Raw genomic sequence first — 17,490 nt, 5'->3', positions numbered from 1 at the left:
CTTTATTTTGATAGGAAAGCTGAAGACATGAAAGGGAAGGGAGGGGGGGGAGATGACATGCAGGAAAGGGCCGCAGGTCGGAGTCGAACCTCTACATATACCAACTGGATATCCGGGCGTCCTCTTTCTCTTTTAATCAGTCTGTTATTATTGTTGAAAACAAGTGAAGGAGCTTTCTCAGATATATATATATATATATATATATATTTATTTAATATATCCTAGGCAATTTATTTCAGATAATTTTCATTTACATGTGTTGCAGCTGTATATTTTCAAACTGGTAAAGGAAACCCTGTCTTTGCATTTTATTTGAATCACAATCTGTTTTAATAAAAGAGCTTGTGAAAAGTGGCTTTGACTTAAAACTGAACATTTAGTCCACTTTGTAAAAAAATACAGAGCTATATATCGTGTATCGCCATTCAGCGTTAACGGCGACACATGGAAAGATTTGGGTGCGCCTAAATTTTGTGCTGGTGCACCTAAATAAAAAAGTTAGGCGCACCAGTGCAACCAAGGCAAAAAGTTAGTCTAGAGCCCTGCAAGAGAAGCTAATTAAGCATTTCAAGGAACACTGATGCTTGTATCAACACTGATTTTATAGATCACACACACTTTTCAGCTACCCAACAGGCTAACTGCTAGCATTTTCAATGTAAGCTTAAGCAGTTAGATTACCTGACAGCCACTAACTTTAATGTTACAGACAAACAGCTTGTTGTTGTTACTCCCTTGCACTTTGGTGGTTGTTTGTCCATTTTAACGTGAATGCTAAACTTGCAGCATAAGCATAACTATTACAGCTCGCGTCTCAGGGCCGGGACCATGGCCATGGTGGGATTCTTAAATTTGCGGCCCGGAGTGGGGAAGGGGGTTCCTGGATTTGATTGGGTCAGGCCAGTACCAATAAAGAAAATTAACCAATGGGCTGCTGTGAGTTCTTTATGGGCCGGCCCGGCCAAAAAATAAAAAAAGGCCTATTTATATTGGCGATTTGGCCTAAAAGTCCGTCGGCCCACCGGGAAAATGCCCGGTATGCCAGATGGCCAGTCCAGCCCTGCATCCACCGTCTTCCTCTCTTAGCAGCTGGACAGATGCCCTGAGCCATTAGAGGTAATCACTCAAGTGTACCTTGTCAGTGATTTAGATCCAGGTTTGTTGCCCCCTGCGAAGTCTCTAAGAGAAACTGGGACTTTCTACCCCGCAACCCTGCAGTTGTGCCCAATTTTCTTCCTCTAGGCTACCACTGCCGCCCTTTAAGATCCAGTACAGCTCCCCACACATCAGTACTACTGTTAAATATAACTTGTGCTGACTGCACATTACTTGATTTTACAGTAACAGTTTTTCTGCTCAGTTTGATTAATATGACCGAAGGCCACAGATAAGAGACGAAGGGAGGAGTGAGAGAAACTGGGCTAAAAAAAAAAGCGGATTGGATTGGAAGAGGGGGAGCCTGAGCGCAGAGTGTAATGTAGCGTGCTCCCTGAATCTAGATCACTGAACACACCAGTGTTTCTTCAGTAATTTCTTGTAGCAGAGATGGGCACCCTGGTTTCACTTCAGTGTGCGTGTCCCAGTTTTGGCAGCAGTGCATTCACAGTGCTAATACTACGACTAGCCGGGTCACAGAGGTGGGACGGCAGATTTAGACTTTAAGATGAGATATGTTATGCAATAAGGTAGAGCAACAACTCAATAGTGTAAAGGGGGCGACAGAGATGGCAGTTGGCTAGCTTCACTGGGAATAAGCCTTCAATTCTTGAGTGTGTGGTAAAATGGTTAACATTCAGTGCAGTCTGTCACTTTGGTGAATCATAACTAACCCTTTAAAGCACCACAGTTACATAATAAACCCTAACTAACTGCTCTAGGCAGCGGTAGACCAGCAACTCCTCCTGTGTACTGCGATGTAAAACCACATTTTTGTCAAAGGAGTCTGGTGGCTTTGAAGAGAGCATCTATACAAGGTAATACACTGACTATAGCTAAGTATCCAATACAGCCCCACTTTAAAATGTCCAAAATATCCATTTAACACATAAACAAAGTTGATACTAGCTTTTAAGCACTGACATTTCTTTTGTAGAAGAATACTTTTGTGCTTTCCTTTCTTGTTGACTTATTTCAATATGGTCTGACTCTAATAGGCTACTATCTTGGAGCCAACATCTAGTGGCTATCAGAGGAACTGCATTTTAAGTTTCTTCCACATTAGTTTCAATTAACTATTACAACATCACTCTCGGCTGTCACTGCAACTGTTAGTTGGACAAATATATTTAAATATCAACAACAAAAATAAGTCAAGTCAAATCTTTATTAGGCTACTATCAGAATATTGCTTTTTTTGTTGCTATGTGTCATTCATTCACTTCACCGCAGGTGTTTTGTAAGAAAATGCTTCTTATTTTAAGTAATCCTAGAGTTTCTTTTATTATTGTGCTTCATGAAAATTTTTGCTATTGTATCTTTGGACTTGATGGACATTGTAGTTGTAGTTTCTCCCATATTTGTCTAACTGAGAAAAATTATGATGGGAAAACTTGATGAATAACATTTTTGGCCAATACAATTTCACATTTGTACAGTACAGTAGTAGCTACCAAATCCCTACCAGCATTCTGTAAAAAATATATATATATATCAACTTCAGCAACTAGCTCAACAGCTAACCATCCAGCCTGTCTAACTGCCAACGTGTGAAGCTCCATGAATATGAAGCAGGATTGAAAGGCTTCAAAGCAGCCTCCCTGGGATAACGAAAGCAGTGTTCCTATAGGACCTGCAGGTCTGTAGGGCATATGCGGGCTACACAGCCGACTTGTAACACAAGGTCCCTACATAGGGAGCCGAGTAGGCGTGTTGTCCCCCCCCCCCCCCCCCCAGTCCGACAGGGCACAGCATCCATCCTCTCAAGCGCTCAGGAGCTGCGTGATCCCCATCACAAACCGAGAGCGGCGGCTTTGCTGAGCAGATGGAGTAGTAGTACTAGTAGTAGTGGGAGTGCTCACGGCTTTCCTTTCGCCCTTTCTCCTCGTTCTCATCTTTAATGGATTCGCCTTTTCTCTGGAATATTGCTTCATCCCATCGCGGTAAGTGTGTGTGCGCGATCCCTGCATGTGCTGTGGGGGGAGAAATAAGAGGAAACGGGACTGTGTGCAGCTATTGTCTGTTGCTGAGGCAAGTTCGGACCTTATAACCAAGTCCCAACGCGGGGGTCTCATCAAGTAAAGCGAATCAGAGCTCGGAATGAAATGGGCTTTGTGAACGGACCGGGTTCCTTGGGGAAACGTGTGCAGTTATAGTGTTTTAATGATTGTGTAAGAACCGATATCGGTATTTAGACAGACACCTGTCTCTACCAGCAACAGTGACCGCGCTCCAGGGCTTATTTACCCCCCTTACAAATATGCCTTTTACCCGTTAGTATGCATCCGAGTGCTGTGCATCCTTTTTTTTTTAATGGCAGTAAAAACAAACATTTGTGCAGATGTTTTCGCCTTCGTTGCCGAGCAAATGTGTCTTCAGTCCAGCCTGAAAAATTCGGCCCATCTCCCCGCCCCCCAACATCACAGGGTGGCTATTCCTCCCCAACAAGCCCCCCCTTTAGACATGCACCGCGCATTTGATGCTTTTCAGACCACTGAAAAGACTGAAATCAAATGCTGGTTATAAGATGCCTTGTTGAACGGTATAGGGTAATTAATTCAGTGCAGCGTGTCATCCTATCCTGATTGCTTCTCCTATCATCATATTCGGAAAACGGCACTGTGGATGTGCAGGTTTGGCCTAAGCCTAAATACGAGAACTGAACCTCATCTTCTAGTAGTGCTCTTAAAGCAAATGCCAACAGGATATGCATAAAAATCATACTTTACTGATGTAAAGGAAGGGCTTCTTCGCTATACATGTCTGTTTTGGTCCTCTATAACCTCATCATACAGCTGCATTCTGGACATGAGGTCAAATTGCATGAGCAATATATTTCACTGTAAGTGATAAGGCTGTGCATGTGATCAAACAATACAGTTTAAAAACCAGGGATGAATAACAACAAAATGAATCTAATTATTTGCAAATGAAGAGTTGAGAGCTAATGCAGACGAGCTGAAATGCTCAGCAGACCAGTGACCACATGGTTACTGGACCCTCGATGTAGCAGAAGTCCAATATTGCCCATATCTATCTATCTATATATATATATATATATATATATATATATATATATATATGCTGCTTATTATTAATCACTTGCTCGTTTATTATTGGATGGTATCCTTGGGTGACAGAGCCTTCTCCATAGCTGCTCCCTTCCTCTGGAACTCTCTCCCCAAACACATCCGTGACTCAAACAATCTGCCCATGTTAAAATCACAGGTCAAAACTCTTTAACCTTTTTAGAGATGCGTTTAATGTTTGATTAACGTGTGTCTATTTTTAGTGTGGATTCCTTTTTTGTTTTATTCTGTGAAGCATCTTTGACTGTTGTAAAAAGCTCTATATAAATGGAATGCATTCATATTATTATTAGTATTCCCTATCTGCTTACATTCACAGTGGTGGGGGATATATTGCTTTTGATGCTTCCTAACTGCCTGTCTGCTTGTTGCCATCTGAATTGAATCCTTTTTGTGTCCCTTGGCTGAGCACTGAGCAAGTGAGCTAGTATCACCCACCCAGAGAGGCACATACTTCTACCAACTATTTGCAGCATAGGCATATGTGAGTTGTGTGCGTTTTGCTGTGTGTGTTTAAATTTGACAGGTGTATTCATGCTCGTCCCTGCAGTACAACAGGCAAATGGTATTATTCAGCAGCAGACAGATGGCAGGTGGCTGGGCATCAGGTGAGCCTTCCCTTGGCTGTCAGCAGGGCCCGCCGAACGCAAGAAACCTCTTGGCATAAACCCACCATGCTGTTCTACATAACGGCACAAGTGTGCATTGATGTGTGTGTGTGTCTGTAGGTTTTAGGTTTGCAAATACATCTTGCATACAAGTGTATGCACACAGGAGTGCTTAGGTCCCATTCTATACTAGTCATACAGAAGGCTTGTTTTGCTGTAGGGTGCATGTGTGTGTGTGTGTGTGTGTGTGTGTGTGTGTGTGTGTGTGTGTGTGTGTGTGTGTGTGTGTGAGGTTATGTCACTTCTGACCAATAAGACTGCAAAACAGGCTGAGGTCACAATGACATCAGCATGCCTGGTAATGATGTTCTCCTTTGACATCATCAGCAGCATCACATATTCGGATGTGCGGTCTTAGTTTATAACATCAACACTTATATAACTAATGTGTCATCATATATTTTTCATCCGATTTATCATTGTTGCGATTATTATGTCACAATTTGAACACCTGTGTTAAGACAAAAATGTGTCAGTTTTGGTGACATTTTAGTAATTTGATTATTATTAGTTTTAGTTTTGCGTTGATTAAATATATTTTGTATTAGTCAGTGCAAACTCATGAGTAGTATGTTGGATTATTACAGTGCAATTGATACATTTTGGATATTAAGTTATTGTAGTAGTAATTGTGCTTTCTAGAGCTACGGCAGTCACCATCACCTTCTTTGGTGTGAACTGGCTCCATTTACCTGTTTAAACTAACTTTTCTTTGTCCCATTTTTCCCCCTAACATTTGGGCTAGTTTTGATTTATTTCTTTATTTTGGTGCTGGAAAAACATCAATGAATATTTTATGTTGTAGTTTTGTTTTTAAAAAATGGGCCATTACTTTGAGACAAGCTGCAAAACATGCTTGTATTATCATCGGGAATAACCAAGTGAAGGATGACGAGAGGGTTGCCTGCAACAGAGTAAAGCTTCCCATGCGATTTGTCAAAATGAAATTCAGCTCTTGTGTATGATAACCTCTTCACATTGCGTGAAGTGAAATGTGACATGCCTCGTGAACAGCAGTGAGAGTGCTCAGGGATGCACAAAACGCATATCACTTCTGGCTATTTACAATAAAATGTTTCAGTTATTTCTCGCTGCTGTTTGAAGCACACAAAGCTGCTATAGCGCAGCATACAGTAGAGAAAAATCATAATAGTGACGAGGTAATTTTCCGTAATGTGTTGACTGCAGGGAGATGCCAGCCGATGCCTTATGTTGTTAAAAAAAAAGTAAATGTCAGGAGGACATATATTAGTGAGGCTGCAGGAAGCGCTGACCTCTGAACTCATGTCTCATATCCAACTCCTCCTCCACTCCCACACCAGAGACTGGCTATTGATCACATGCACACCCAAAAACATACAGGCTGCCACACACACATAAATCCTTTCCACGCTCCATAGCAGGTATTTGATTACCACAAGATGTGGGGACAGTGTTATTAGAGCAGTGGGGGTGTCCTGATTGGACAATATATCTGCCACTATGATGTCTCCTGGGAATGCTTAGCCCTGAGGTGAGATAAGGCCTGCCTCTGGAGACTGAGTGGCCCTCCCTTTATCTATAAAGAGGCTGATACATACAGGTGATATGGAGTCAGAGAGGAGCAGGAAAAATGGGAACCCTGGAAACACTTTATGATGAATATTTTTTTGTTTGGTTTACCAGAAGCCGCACAGTAAAGTGCCAACTAATGTGGCTAAACATCTATATTTACAAGGATGCTTGATTAATTTGATGGAAAAGTGGTATGTTGTTGGCGCCAGTACACAAATACACCCAGTATTTGTAGCATGCCAGAATGCAGCTTAAGCTTCTCAGCCCAGACTTGTGTATATAATTAGTTTGAATGGGAATGGGAGCTAATGGAGAAATACTTGACATTACAGCCAAATGTCCCTGCTGACTGAGAGCCCCGGGTGTGATTCTTTATACAAGATTAGGGAGGAATTTGAGATAGCTAAATTACTTATTTGGGTATGCACTAAAAAAAAAACATCCCTGAAGTTTCATTTAAAAATGTAAACCACCACAGTTAGGTGAAGAGAAATACAGTATGATGTATAGGGCTGCACAATTGATCGCAATTTGATCGAAATTGCAATATGGACTAGTGCAATATTGAAATCGTGGAGTGCGGGGCGCAATATTTGTTAAAGGCAAAACATGTGTCAAACCATTCTAAAATACAGTATTGTGGTGCTGCAGAGATGTCCCGGCCTACAAATCCGACAGACTGAAGAAAACATCTTTGTTTGGTACAGATCCTCGCAAAATAATCACTATTCAATAATTTTTATTTTTGGAATCTTTATATTTTCAATGAAAATGAGAATAATGATACAAAAATGATCATTCCCTCCAATATCGTAAATCATATCGCCGACATCATTCAAAATAATCGTAGTGAGATATTTTCCTCACATCGTGCAGCCCTAATGATGTGTTGATTGTTATTCACTGGTTTTCAGTGTCACATAGTAAAGCTAGTTTTTTTTATAAATATTTGACCTCATTAACATATGCAGCAACTTGAATTAATCAATTTTTTTATTGAACATAAAAACCCTTAGCTTTGCTGGACCCACTGAGCTATTCTGGACACCAAGGTGGTGATCACACTGATAAGCAACAGAAGAAGTGAGAGGGAAGTCATTTGTCTTCTACAGTAGTGTTCTCAAAGCAAATGTAAGATGTGACACATTCTATTTCTATGATATATATTGTATGCAAAGTCAATAAAAAGACAAGATAAGAAGCAAAGATGTATCCGTGTGAGTTGAAATAGTTCAAACTTGAGCAAAACATTTCTGCTATCCCCCATTGCTTTATGAATCTAGATCTCTATGTAGAGAGATGAGAGGAAGGAGGAGAAAGGCTTGAGTAAAATAACAAGGAAGAATCTGAGATAAGTCAGAGTCTGAGTTCTCACAGTTGATACACTTACACAGCTGGTTGTTTGAGGCCAACAAACAGACTGCAGTACACGGATGCTGTATTTATACCTTCATTCAAAACCTTACTTCAGAAAAGTACAGAAGTATTATACCCCGCACCTTCCTAAAAATGACAAAAATTATTTTCTTGCCTAAATCATCTCCTCATGGTGCTGGCCACCTCTGGTAAAATTGCCTACATCCTCAGTTGAACAGGTCATGTGTTCTTTTCTTTAGCATAATGGCCTACAGTATGTCAAGAGCCGTTTTATTTTGCCTAAGTCAAAAGACAATGTGACTTAAGCAATTTTACAAGCTTTTCAAAATGACAGCCGCTTCAAGAAGAACAAAAATCTACCACTCTATCACTGAAGTTATTTCCATGATTCAGGGCTCGTCCCCAATTGGTAAGTGATGAGGTTTCTGTGCATGTAAACCACACTGATTGTTGACAGAGTTGAAGGTTTAGTCACAAAGGCATTTATTCCTCTTATGTTGCTTAATTGACAGACATTGTTATTAGTATGTCAATAGTCATCTATTGTCATAACATTTTTGAGTGAAATTATTAATAAATATATTTTTCAGTTATTTTGTGTTTTCTGAAAAACCTGAAAAAATGACAGGCCATTATTTTTAGGAAGGTGACGATAAGCAAATTGTACTTGAAAGTATCCAAAGTAAAAGTACTGTTCTACAGCCTAGTAGGTATCTAAGTATCAGGCTTCTCCAAAGGCTCACAAGACACATCTGAGGGGTTGTGAGATGATTAATGGGGTAGGAAAGAAATAGATATATTTTTTTTTGACTTTTCTCTTAATTTTTTTTGTGTGAACTATTAATAATTAATAATGAGGGAAATGTCTCTTTGGTAAAACATATAAATACCTGGAAAGTAACAAGATGCCCCAATGACAGCTTTCTTAAAAGTGGTCACAAGCCATACAGATTGGGAGTCACTGGTCTAATGTTTAGCAATGCGTTGTGTTGTAATGAGATACGTGTAGTAAAAAGTGCAATATTTCCATCTGGAAGGTAGTGAAGTAAAAGTACAAGTTAGTGTAAAGTACAAATATTCGAGTAAAGCACTTTACATTTGTAATTAGGTACAGTACTTGAGTAGGCTTTAAGCTCTTTTGCTACAAGATGCTGAGGCAAGCTGAGTCAAACTTTCCTTGTCAAATGTTGCAGCTGAACAATCTCTTTGCCTCAGTGAAATAGACTAAAGAGAGTAAATAAGCAAATATCCGATTAAAGCATATGCTAAAGAGACTATGAAACGTGCTTTCAATGGCAACTTTTGGTACTCTGTGCTACTGTACAGACACATTTCAGTATATACCAAAAACATTTTTATTTACCTGATGAAGGTCTCCGGGAACCATCACCTTATCGTGGTGGAGAGGTTTGTGTGTCCCTATGAACCTGAGGGCTGTGTTGTCTGGAGCTGTGTGCTCCTGGTAGGGTCTCCCAAGGCAAAGTGGTCTCAGGTGAGTGGCCAGACAAAGAATGGTTCAAAAACCCTATGAGCCAACGTAGAAGAGGTGAAGTTACCATGCCCTGAGGAAGCCCGGGGCCCCCATCTGGAGCCAGGCCCAGATGGCGGGCTTGTCAGCGAGCGCCTGGTGGCCGGGTTTGCCACGGAGTCCGGTCGGGCGCAGCCCGAAGAAGCAACGTGGCAACTCCCTCTCTATCCCATGGGCCCACCACCTGTGGGAGGAACCGCTGGGGTCGGGTGGACTGCTACACGGTTGGCAGTGAAGGTCAGGGGCCTCGACGGACCAGACCCAGGCAGCAGACGCTGGCTCTGGGGACGTGGAACGTCACCTCTCTGTGGGGGAAGGAGCAGGAACTGGTGCGGGAGGTGGAGCGCTACCGGTTAGATCTGGTGGGGCTTACCTCTACGCACAGTCTCGGTTCTGGAACCATACTCCTGGATAGGGGTTGGACTCTTTTCTTCTCCGGAGTTGCCCAGGGTGTGAGGCGCCGGGCGGGTGTGGGGATACTCACAAGTCCCCGGCTGAGCGCCGCTGCGTTGGAGTTTACCCCGGTGGACGAGAGGGTCGCCTCCCTACGCCTGCGGGTTGTGGGGGGGAAAACTGACTGTTGTTTGTGCATATGCACCAAACAAGAGTTCGGAGTATTCGGCCTTCTTGGAGACCTTGACTGGAGTCCTGCATGGGGTTCCAGTGGGGGACTCCATTGTTCTGCTGGGGGACTTCAACACGCACGTGGGCAATGATGGAGACACATGGAGAGGCGTGATTGGGAGGAACGGCCTCCCTGATCTAAACCAGAGTGGCAAAGCAGCGGGTGTGGGAGAAGTTTGGAGAAGACATGGAGAAGGACTTTCGGTCGGCACCAAGGGGCTTCTGGAAAACTGTTCGCCACCTCAGGAAGGGGAAGCTGGGAACCATCCAAGCTGTGTACAGTAAGGATGGGACACTGTTGACCTCAACTGAGGACCTACCGGTCAGTTTTCGTTCCTACACTCACCTATGGTCATGAAGGCTGGGTCATGACCGAAAGAACGAGATCCAGGGTACAAGCGGCTGAAATGGGTTTCCTCAGGAGGGTGGCTGGCGTCTCCCTTAGAGATAGGGTGAGAAGCTCAGTCATCCATTAGGAGCTCGGAGTAGAGCCGCTGCTCCTTCGCGTCGAAAGGAGCCAGTTGAGGTGGTTCGGGCATCTGGTAAGGATGCCCCCTGGGCGCCTCCCTAGGGAGGTGTTCCAGGCACGTCCAGCTGGGAGGAGGCCTCGGGAAAGACCCAGGACTAGGTGGAGGGATTATATCTCCAACCTGGCCTGGGAACGCCGATCCCCAGTCGGAGCTGGTTAATGTTGCTCGGGAAAGGGAAGTTTGGGGTCCCCTGCTGGAGCTGCTCCCCCCGCGACCCGATACCGGATAAGCGGACGAAGATGGATGGATGGATGATGAAGGTCTGAGACCGAAACGTTGTATTTTTCTTCTAAATAAATTATTGCTTGTGTAAAGGTCAGTGTGCGGGATTTTCTCTAAAAATTTTGATCTGCTACTTTTGATCATATCCTACTCACCTGCCCGACAAAAGAGGTGTGCAAAAAAGCTTTCCTACGTTGCACAGTATGTACCAAAAGAAATATTGAGGTTTGCTATCCAGCCCAAGCCACTTCTACAGACACGCTCTAACCAGACAGCACCACAAACCAAAAGCACAATCAGTGACTTGATGGCTTTATGAGATTACTACGTTTCAAAAACTCATTTATCCCAGTGTCTATTAAGCTCATAAATAGCCGCAAGTAAAAGGCAGAACAGGCCTGCATGACGATGGAGATTTGTAATTGTTGTACTTCTGATCTCTCTTTTTTATTTTTTTATTTTGAGTAATGTTTAACTAATGCATTTCACGACATCATGTTGTTGTTTTTTTATACACCATTAGGACCATAGCGCGTTCTGTTGTATGGTATTGTATCTGTTGTTTGGACATGCTGTCTGTGTTTATTTGTTTTTACTATGGCTGCAGACGTGGGACAATAAAAATGTATCTTGAGTCTTGAATACTATTCATCTTTTCAGCGTCAAGTGTCGATTTCAGAACTTTGTTTTTGTGATGACTGAGTGGTTTGTGAAGGTGTCGGCAATTGTTTACACAGCGGTATGCTTTAGCTACAGTAGGTGTTCAGTGTTTGTCTGTTCTGGAAAAAGCCGCACTAACAAGAAGATTTGTGCGTCTTTTAGAAGCATAAAGTGATAAGAGGTTGAGAAAAAGGCTAAGAGCCTTTTTTTACATATCTTTACACGACGCATTACACCAACTAAAGTACAAACAAAGACGTACTTGTGAATGATGCGGATGAGAAGCGGCACTAGCATGATATTGTAGAAATACTGAGAAATCTCAGAGGGGAAAGACTTCTTTATGAGGACGGTGCTGTGATGGTTCTGGTGGTTGTTATTGGGCTGAAAAATAGCTGAACACTCAGAGATCAAGAACTTGTTTGATCTAAATATAGACCGAAATCTGGAGATGTTACAAGGCAGCATGACACAAAACTTGCACAGCATCATTCAGCATTCAACACACAGAGTGAAAACACACACACACACACACACACACACACACACACACACACACACACACACACACACAGCCTTGAAGGACTTGTGGAAATGCATTTTCCCAATTTACATTCATACATATGCAAATGTACCTGAAGCACTTGCAGTTGTTTATTGGCATTTGTTGGGATGCAAAGTAGCAACCACCATTCCTCAAGCATTAATTCACTGCATTAGGTTAACCAGCACTCTTGATTTGAAATATGAATGTATAGAATTTAATTTAGAAGAAATAGAATATTATATTATAAAGCGCGTCCCTATGAAGAATCAATAAGAAGTCAATAAAGTAGATTGTATTGAAAAGGAGGAAGCTGAAACCAAAAGGGAACAGAAAAGCTTCATTTTCTCAGTTCATTTTTAGATTTCCAAGACGTGCAGACCAAAATGTCTCCGCACGCAATTGGATATCAGAGCAACGAAGCGAGCTCTTAGCGACACAAGCAAGTTGGGGCGGTGCTTGGTCCTTTTTGAAACAGGGGTCGCAAACGTTCTCAAATTACAGCTAAACAGTACATTGAAATGTGTTTCTGAAAACATTTTAGGAGAGGAAAATGCAATAAAGTAACAGCAGTGCCTAGTTTGACAGTTCGATCTGAGTTGTGTGAGCCCGGTGCTTTTCGCTGGACGGAGAATGCCAGTTACGTCCAGTAACTATGTTCAATCATGACAGCTCCTCTGTCAGTCATCGTCTTGAACCCGCCCCATGTGAGATTAATGGTTGTAATTGGTCTGTCCAGGTTCTGGAAAACTGGAAGTCTGTTTTAAATAGGGGTTTATACTTTTATTTTAGGTTTCTACTAGAACATGTTTACATGCTTTACGTGTAATGTTCAGAAAACATTTTCTCATACTGTCTGTCTGAATTTACCTGTACTCAACCTCTGACTGAAACGCTCCATTAAAGCGCCTGCCAGTTTAAGCCCCCCTCCCGAAAAGCACAGTCTGCTCTGATTGGCTTGCGAAAAAATGAGGGTGCATAATATGGAGATACTCAGATGGAGGGCATTATATTTTGAGTCTGCATGCGACATAGGAAAGGGAGCAAAATCTGAATGGCTTGTTGAAGCAGCCCACAAACAAACTGACCCACAGTTTGTGTTGGTAGGCATTCCAGATACCCAAATGTATGTGAAGCTACAAAAATGACAGACAAAACGAAAATATAGCTAGGCAAAACGCCAAGCGGACAAATCGCGTTCCAAAACGAGAGTGACTCTGGGGCTGGCTTTCCCCGCTGGCGAGCACCGTAACCCTTGTTGAGCCTGGGAGGAGTTTGAATGTTTACACCCCGCAACCAACAAATCCTAGTTTATCGGTGTTTTAAGCCCCCAACGTCTCCTTCCAGGCAGCGCTGCCTGCACTACGATTAGGCAATGGTTATAGTTAGGGTAAGGGTTAGGGTTAGGGTTAAGTGCCTTGAAGACAATGGTTGCTGCGCTGCCTTGAAGTCGATTAGGCAATGGTTATGGTTATGGTTATGGTTATGGTTATGGATATGGTTAGTGTTAGGTGCCTTGAAGTCAACAGTTGCAGCGCTGCCTGGAAGGAGATGTTGGAATCTTAAAACACCATCGGGCCAAATCCTATTAATTATTCCTTTAATCAAAAAAAAAAAAAAAAAAAGACATGAGAGTGAAACTCAGAGACAAACTGTCGCTGAGACAAACCTTTGATTTGTAAAAAATACAGAAATGTGTTTGAAGACTTTTGAGACAGCATGCATGGTTAGCAGCATCTGAAAAAAATCTCAGCTCTTCTCTGCTGCTTCTTCATGTCTTCCTTCTCTTTCTCATGCACTGTAACGTTTCTCTCTCAAGGAATGGTTCTTTTCTTCTTAGTTTGAGAAATTCCTGATCCTCTACTGTGAAGTACGTTCTGTTTCTGATCTCATCGTACTTGTCTCTGTGCTTGACATTCTCGTGTCCTCCATCGTATATTGTTGCAAGGCAGATTTTCCAGCTAAGCTTTTTGTCAGAAAGACAAAAAAGTGATTGCCACAGAATCAAGTGATAGTAATCTTCATCGTGGTTAACATTTGTTTTCAGCCTTATTGTAAGAAACAACCACTTAACATGTATTAAAGACCGATAGAGGTTTTTGAACATGTATGTTTTAAAAAAAAACAGGGTTCCTGGAGAACTTTAAAAATACATAGGCCTACCACTGATTCAGCGTTGCACTCCTATAACATTGCCAGACTCTCGATTGACAATAAAAAAAGAAAGAAAGAAAATGAAAAATAAAAAAGGAATTAAACGATTATTGATGTGGCATAACCAGAAATATTGTCTTTTTTTCCTTACACATTCTTCCTTGTATAAACCTGGCGCCTATATTACCCATAATGCAACTTGGTCGCTAACACTTAAGTCGGAGATATGGGTGTGTTATGACAAGAAAGAATTATAATTTAAAAAAAAGACAATATATCTGGTTCTGCTGCATCAATTTAAGATTAAATCCTATTGCTACAAGGACATGATCTCTCACTGGCTCCCCACACCCAAACACTGGCAATTTGTTGGAATGCGTGTCCAATTGGAGGGCTTGCTTCTCTGTGGGAATGAATGGGTGCTTTGCTGCTGCACCATCTCAGGGGTTTTCCTTGCTCAGAATGGGCCTTTTGGGGGGACACATATGAAGCGGGGGTCTGGGGGTCCTCCCCCAGAACATTTTGACAGGCAAAGACTTAATTTCCTGCATTCTGATACATTTTTAGGCACAAATTTATGGTGAAACAGGTCTTTATTTATATAAAAAAAAACACAAGATTATTATTTATTATTATTATTCCCAAGGAAAACATTTTGCTCCTAAGTTGAAAAATGTAGGAGTGACTTACACAAGGTAACAGCTAATTTGAACAATAATACAATAGTGTTATGAATACAAAACATTTTGAAGTGTATGTGTAGTAGGGCTGGGCAGTATATCGATATTATATCGATATCGTGATATGAGACTAGATATTGTCTTAGATTTTGGATATCGTAATATCGTGATATGACGTAAGTGTTGTCTTTTCTTGGTTTTAAAGGCTGCATTACAGTAAAGGGATGTACTTTTCTGAACTTACCAGACTGTTGTAGCTCTGTTTTGTTATTTGCCTTTACCCACTTAGACATTATGGCCACATTACTGATGCTTATTTATCTAAAATCTAAGTGTGAAGATCTTTTGTTAAAGCACCAATTGTCAACCCTAGAATATTGCCGCAATATCGATATCGAGGTATTTGGTCAAGAGTATCGTGATATCTGATTTTCTCCATATCGCCCAGCCCTAATGTGTAGTGTATGTTTTCTGTTTTGAAATACATTCTATTGATCAATAAATTGTCGTACAGTAGTTACAGTAGTGTAATGGACCACCCGGTTTAGCACACATGTGAACCGCGGATTAATTGCAAATTTAACCATAATGGTGTGAAGTACTTCTTAACTGCCGCTGTTATGTGAACGGGGTTCAGCAGAGAGACGGAGTGGGACGAAGCCGTCTCTACAGCTTGTTCAGGGAGTCAGGGTAATGCCAATAAAGCGCTCGGAACTGCTGAAAATCAGACGTTTTGGCGCCCGTGATTTTCCATTGGCGCTGGCTTAAACCTCTATGGGGGGGCGCACAAAACTTTCTATATTCAGGAAAAACCCTGCATCTGTGTGTCAATACAGCGAGTTGGTGAGATCTGAACGCTAATGCTGAAGTCTTCAATAAGGTTAAAGCTCAGTATCTCAACTGTGAAAGTGAATTAAAGTAAAAGTGGGGTTGTTGCAATCATATTTTGAGTTTTCTTTGTCAACAGTAGGTCGGATCATGCATTTGTAACATATTGCAAGGAGGAGATTGCACCGGTAACTGATTCTTATTTGTGTTTGAAAATTAAATATGAGCTACAGTATGAATATCTTCAGTTTGAAAATGTGATATACTGTATATGAACCCTAAAAATAACTTTCCATATGTGCATATGGTAGGTGTGATATGTGAAGCGCCAAGAACGCTGGCTGCCAGTTAGAAGAGAGACAATATTACAGTAAGACTTTGCCACTAATTCATGCTGAAAAGGACAGCAGGTCCCAGAACAGGTTGCAAAAGTTCTTCTCCCCCAAATGAACCACCTTCTTTAACATGATTTATGCATCACTTTATCTTTTTTACCTCCTCTGTTTGTCTTTCTCCTGTCTTTTCTGTTTCTTGCTCTCCTTACGCTCTATCCACTGTGAGTCACTGTCCTGTCTGATGTTAGGCTGTGAGGGGAGATAGGAGAGGAAAGACAAAAATGTTATTTTATGTTAACACACACCTCTATAGATGATATAGTGACTTCATCACAGCCTGATAACGTTTGGATCACCCATTATTATTGTTTTCTACAGAAAAATTGATTTCCCACTTTAAGAAACCCACAAGGGAAGTATGCAAACTGACTATTTATAGCAACAAAGATGCTCGGTTGGCAAGAGTGGCAGCCATGGGACAGCTCTGTGTTTGTGAGAGAGAGAGAGAGAGAGAGAGAGAGAGAGAGAGAGAGAGAGAGAGAGAGAGAGAGAGAGAGAGAGAGAGTGTGTGAGTGAGTGAGTGAGTGAGTGTGTGTGTGTGTGTGTGTGTGTGTGTGTGTGTGTGTGTGTATGTATGTATGTGTGCACAGCTGTGCAGTGAGCAGATGAAGAATTGTAAATGAGATGTTTACACCTTGTTCCATAAACCTTTTCCTCAGTTATGATTTCAGGGAGAAGGTGATTTATGCTCTATGAGGGTTGTATAATAAATGGGAAAATAACTTTTTGGTGACAGCAGGAGCATGTTCAGCATCCAGAAACGTTGTCTGTAGTCAAATAAAACACCCCAACAGTGTAGGGTAGGTTTGGACACAGTCTGGCATGCTGAGTTGGCGTGTTTCCCAGCAAAACATGTTCCTTAGTTTTCATGCAAAAAAAAAAAAAAAAAAACATTACTAAAAATGGCCTCAATTAGGTTGCTGTGACTGTGCATAGCAATTCAATAACAAAACCATAATTTATTATGATAAACGTCCTTACATCAAGCTATGGAAAGCAGCAAAGTAATATTACTGTTATATTAATATGTACATCACAGTTCTGTAAAGACTAGTCAAAATGTTCTGTGATTTTAGCAGAAGACTAAAGTTGGCCTTGCAGTCATTTATGGCATTATAATTTATAAAAAAAACAAACTGACATTTTGGGAAATATGCTTATTTGTTTTCTCTCATAGATTTAGATGAGAAGATTGATACCACCTTCCTTTTTTTTTTATTTCGTATTTTTTGCAAAAGCTGTATCTATTAGGTTGTCTGCAATCCAATTTATAGATCACTGTTTTGATTAACTTTTTAATCAATTAATCTAGAAAATATAAAAAAATGAAAGACATTTCCTAAAGCCCACCTGGGTGACACTGTTGCTTGTTATGTCCAACCAACGGGCCAAAACCCCAAAATATTCTTACAACTAGTATGTTTTGAAGTAGCCAGTGCAGCTTTACCATTCTGGCATTGTAGGAGTTTGTAGGAGAGTGTA

General features: G+C 41.4%; 1 protein-coding gene across 2 annotated transcripts in view; it reads left to right on the top strand.

Moving 5' to 3' along the window:
• The first annotated feature begins 2,917 nt into the window (after window positions 1–2,917).
• Window positions 2,918–17,490, top strand: part of plppr1 (phospholipid phosphatase related 1) — a 62,041-nt gene continuing 47,468 nt past the window's right edge. For both annotated transcript variants that reach the window (XM_028601827.1, XM_028601828.1), the window contains exon 1: window positions 2,918–3,098. The gene's annotated coding sequence lies outside the window, so the exon portion shown is untranslated. The remainder of the gene's footprint in view (window positions 3,099–17,490) is intronic.

This window comes from Perca flavescens, chromosome 16, assembly GCF_004354835.1.
Source record: "Perca flavescens isolate YP-PL-M2 chromosome 16, PFLA_1.0, whole genome shotgun sequence".
Lineage (NCBI taxonomy): Eukaryota > Metazoa > Chordata > Actinopteri > Perciformes > Percidae > Perca > Perca flavescens.
This window is presented reverse-complemented; position numbering and strand designations above follow the sequence as displayed.